A 4,430-nucleotide genomic window follows, 5' to 3' on the forward strand; every position below is an offset into this window, starting at 1 on the left:
AAACTGGACTTGGCTGAGTCTGGAGCTTGCTGACCTTCAGACGGTTACCCCACTCTTCTGGGCTCTCACAGGGTTCTGTCACACTGCAAATTTTGCCGTTTTCTCTGATTCCTTTTCATACACCTTTCTAGAGATAAGTACATTCCTTTGTGCTTTTCAAGAGGACTTTGTCTAATATAAAATCGGGGCTGTTTGCAATCCTCCATCAACATAATGACTGCTCGTGCTGTTTGCAAATAAGATTTTATTGAATAAATGTATCAATAGATATATGAACACAGAGATGGGAATACAATTCAGTGATAATAATTATACAAAACATGTAGCATATAGAGGTTATTGAATAGCTATTCTCATTTGATGTGGCCACATCTTTTTGGAGCTTTTTCAAATGTAATCAAGTGTTTTTTTTCTCTCATGCTTAGACCTCTATGGGGTTGGCATTATTCAAGCTTCACAACTGAGTAAGGGGAGGGTCTCAAGTTAACAAATTTGTCCATGCTCACACAGTGAGTCAAAGGATAGAACAAGGCGTGGGATGAAGACAGGTGAGATTCCGGTTGAACTTACATCCGTTATCACTGTGGCTACATGGACAACACAGTAGCCACCATAACTTACACTGAAGGTTGCTGGAGGGCTTCAAAGGGCAGTGACGAGACCTTGCCATATCTTCCTGCTGTTCAGAAACAGTGAAAGATAACGGTGCTCCAGTCTGGAAAAGAGAATCTGGCCTTAGCCTGGTGGATTTGCAATAATGATGTAATGGCAGACGAGGCTTAGACAAGTCTCTTGGCTCATTATTTCATATGCAATCTGCACTGGGTATGGCCTCATTTTCAAGGATATTCTGCTGATTATACAGTAGTATAATACTTATAGAACTCTTTTTTTATTAACTAATTTATTTATTATATGTAAGTACACTGTAGCTGTCCTCAGACACTCTAGAAGAGGGAGTCAGATCTCGTTATGGATGGTTGTGAGCCACCATGTGGTTGCTGGGATTTGAACTTCTGACCTCCAGAAGAGCAGTCGGGTGCTCTCACCCACTGAGCCATCTCACCAGCCCCTTATAGAACTCTTAACTAGCATAGTTGTATCATTGGCTTCATACTCACTGTACTGGCTAGTTTCGTGTCAACTTGACACAGCTGGAGTTATCACAGAGAAAGGAGCTTCAGTTGGGGAAGTGCCTCCATGAGATACAGCTGCAAGGTATTTTCTCAATTAGTGATCAAGGGGGAAAGGCTCCTTATGGGTGGGACCATCTCTGGGCTGGTAGTCTTGGTTCTATAAGAGAGCAGGCTGAGCAAGCCAAGAGAAGCAAGCCAGTAAAGAACATCCCTCCATGGCCTCTGCACCAGCTCCTGCTTCCTGATCTGCTTGAGTTCCAGTCCTGACTTCTTTCAGTGATGAACAGCAATGTGGAAATGTAAGCTGAATAAACCCTTTCCTCCCCAACTTGCTTCTAGGTCATGATGTTTGTGCAGGAATAGAAACCCTGACTAAGACACTCACTAAACCTATTTGCAACACAGCATGGCTAGAGCACATGTTGATCCCCAAGGTGTGGTCAGAAAAGACAAAAGACAAATAGATGTCAAGGAGAGTCTGCAGAAGATACCGACATGACTGCCACTCTCACGAGCTGTGGCCCACTGAAAACTCACAAACATACATGCTCAAAGGGCAGACAGATAGGGGAGAGAATACTATATACAATAGTCAAAAGGCAAATGAGAGTTCCTCTCTACGTGGATACAGATCATTGTTCCCTGTGCTGTGTATTTGTACTGCAAGCTTTCTGCCACTTCTGCTCTCACAGCTGGTGACGCCTTCATCACAGACGCTTCAATTGCAGGACAACTGTGTCCACTGTGGAAACCACAGCCTCACTTTCCTCTCTTCAGAGCATCCTTAGCCTATGACATACACCACTGCTTAATGAGAAGGGTTTCCCAAGGGTTTCCCAGGCCAGCAGGGCAGGGGTTGGTTATCTCTTCCCTAATATGAGTTGCAAGTCTAATTGTTGCCTGTAGGCCAATGGCATGTAATAGCAGATGTTGATTACATAGGCCCAATAGTGCCTACTTTAATAATAATGATGATGATAATAATAATAGTAAAAATTAGTTGAATGTTCGTTGCTTCTCTCATGATCTTATTAAATTACTAAATTTCACATTGAGCATGTGTATTGCTAATATAATAGCACACTTAATTACTTGAGGTGCAATCTGCAAAAATATTAAAACAAATATAATAATGGAAACAAATTACAACAATGGTAGCTATGAGCTACCATTTTTTATATCTTGTCTATGTTCCATCTTTATCTCTAAACTAATAAGGAGAATGGGAGTCAGCATATTAAGAGACACTTATCCAGTCATGAGTAGAGTCGGAAATCAGGAAATGAAGTCTTTTGCCATTGATGCTGTAACAAATTCTGTGACTTTAAGAAAGTCTCCTTACCTTGCTCGGGTTTAGTGTCCCTTCTGTAAGCAAGAAAAGGATGGCCTGGGCTTGCAGGTGATGGCTTCCTCTTTGCATCAAGTGTCTTTGTATCAAGTGTCTTTGTATCAAGTGTCTTGGGGCTGTGTTTCATTAGTGGTGGTTCCAGTTCCTGTTTGGAGTTTTATTTGTTTGCTTTTGTTGTTGTTGTTTGTTTGTTGTTTTTTGTTTTTAAGCTCCAAGGCTTTCTCATCCTCCAGTTTTCAACTTCATCCCTCAGAGAAAGTTCTGCATGCTTCTACCATCTGAAAGATAAAACAGATGGAGATGATTATATATGCAACATATATGCATACTTTCTACTGTTTGAAAGGTAAAATAGGGCTGAAGAGACACCACTTTTAAAGAAAGACCTAAAAAAGAGACAGAAATGAGTGTACATGCTTTTTCTAACTACTTGAGAGAATGTTGTTTTGCAGTGTCCATAAATCTTTATTAAATGTATCAAGGACTGCAATTTTAATTTTTTGTTCAAAGTCTACTTTTAATGATGGTTCTTAAATGCTCTAACCTCCCTTGTAGCCCACTACACACCAGAGGTAGTTGGAAAGAAAGGATAAAGGGAAAGTGGACCTTATTAAAAAGATGAAATTAACAAATCTCATCTGTGTTGTCAAGAAATCGACAGTTGAGTCCACAGGTCATCAGCGACAGTTGGATCCACTCGCAAATACTTTTGGATGTACCTCCGCAGTCTAGTTCTGTAGAATTGGGCAAACACAAATCAGCAGCCGTGGCACTGCCTAGCAGAGACAGGGACCAGGGCCACAGGAACACCAGGAAAAGTTCTTGGCTGTGCCTCTCTCAGTGAAGTGAGTATCAGGAAAGATGCAGATGCAAGATCAACAAAGATTGCACAGCTAGCTCTACCAGCAAGTCAAGCTCAGCCCCCATCACTGTCCATGGAGTCTTTTTTATACTCTCTCTAAATATCACCTGTCCCCCACAGGTCTTGTCTCACCACATACCTTGTCTCAGCATGTGTGTCTGTCTTGGCTTACATCATTCTGTCAATCAGTCCAAGTCTGCAGAAGCACCAGAAACGACAACATACCACCAGAAGTTTTTTGGTATGTTTCTTTCTATGGAGACTCAATATATTGAGCTCAACTACACAATATAAGCTGGACCATGTCTTTAGCGAAGAATCCTTCATCACATGTCTTTCCGTGTGTTTGTTTTAATAGAACAACCTTTCACCTGTGTCTGTTTCAACAAAACATTCCTTCACGAGTCTGCCGAAGCCTTTCACCTGTGTCTGCTTTAGCAAAATGCTCCTTCACAAGTTTGCCCTAACATCATTCGACACAATTGACTTTCTAAAGAACCTGTAAGTTTTCACTTCAAAGGATCGCATCAAATTGTATATAAATGAATTCAGTCTCAAAAACAGGCACCGTTCCGATCATTCTGTTCACGAGATGACATAATTAGGTTAAGCTATAAAAGTTGCAAGCCCACTTAATATTTTCATTCTTATGCTAGATGTTTTCTGTGAAAAGAGATATCCTGGTGGAAAGAAATATCCATCAAATCTCTGAAAAAAAAAACCCTATGGAAAGGCTAGCTCATTAGAAGTTAGCACAAACTGTTTTTAACAGTCTTCTAGAAACAGAACTAAAGTTTATCTTTTCAGTTCAGCTAAAACTCTCTGTGGTATACTCAAATGTCAAGAACAAACCTGTTATCCTTAAAAGGCTAAGGCGGGCAGGTACCTTTCTCACCGTTATTCTTGGTTTAAATTCACAGTATGAACCACCCTGAAAACTTGCCCTGTACATAATGCTTGCTGTCTGTGGAGAGGCAAAGTACTATTTCACTAAAATACTCACAGACAGACAGACAGACACACACCCCTATAAAGCATGACTTATGCAAAGAACACTTAGACTAGACTTAAATCTGAGTAAATA

General features: G+C 40.7%; 1 long non-coding RNA gene across 1 annotated transcript; it reads right to left on the minus strand.

The window, feature by feature from the left end:
* Positions 1-224: 224 nt before the first annotated feature.
* Positions 225-2,979, minus strand: Gm41970. The gene is made up of 2 exons (XR_878606.2): positions 2,479-2,979; positions 225-715 (listed from the first exon to the last, which is right to left on the minus strand). It is a non-coding gene; the product is annotated as a predicted gene, 41970 (long non-coding RNA).
* Between the last annotated feature and the right edge of the window lie 1,451 nt (positions 2,980-4,430).

This window comes from Mus musculus, chromosome 1 (assembly GCF_000001635.26).
Source record: "Mus musculus strain C57BL/6J chromosome 1, GRCm38.p6 C57BL/6J".
Lineage (NCBI taxonomy): Eukaryota > Metazoa > Chordata > Mammalia > Rodentia > Muridae > Mus > Mus musculus.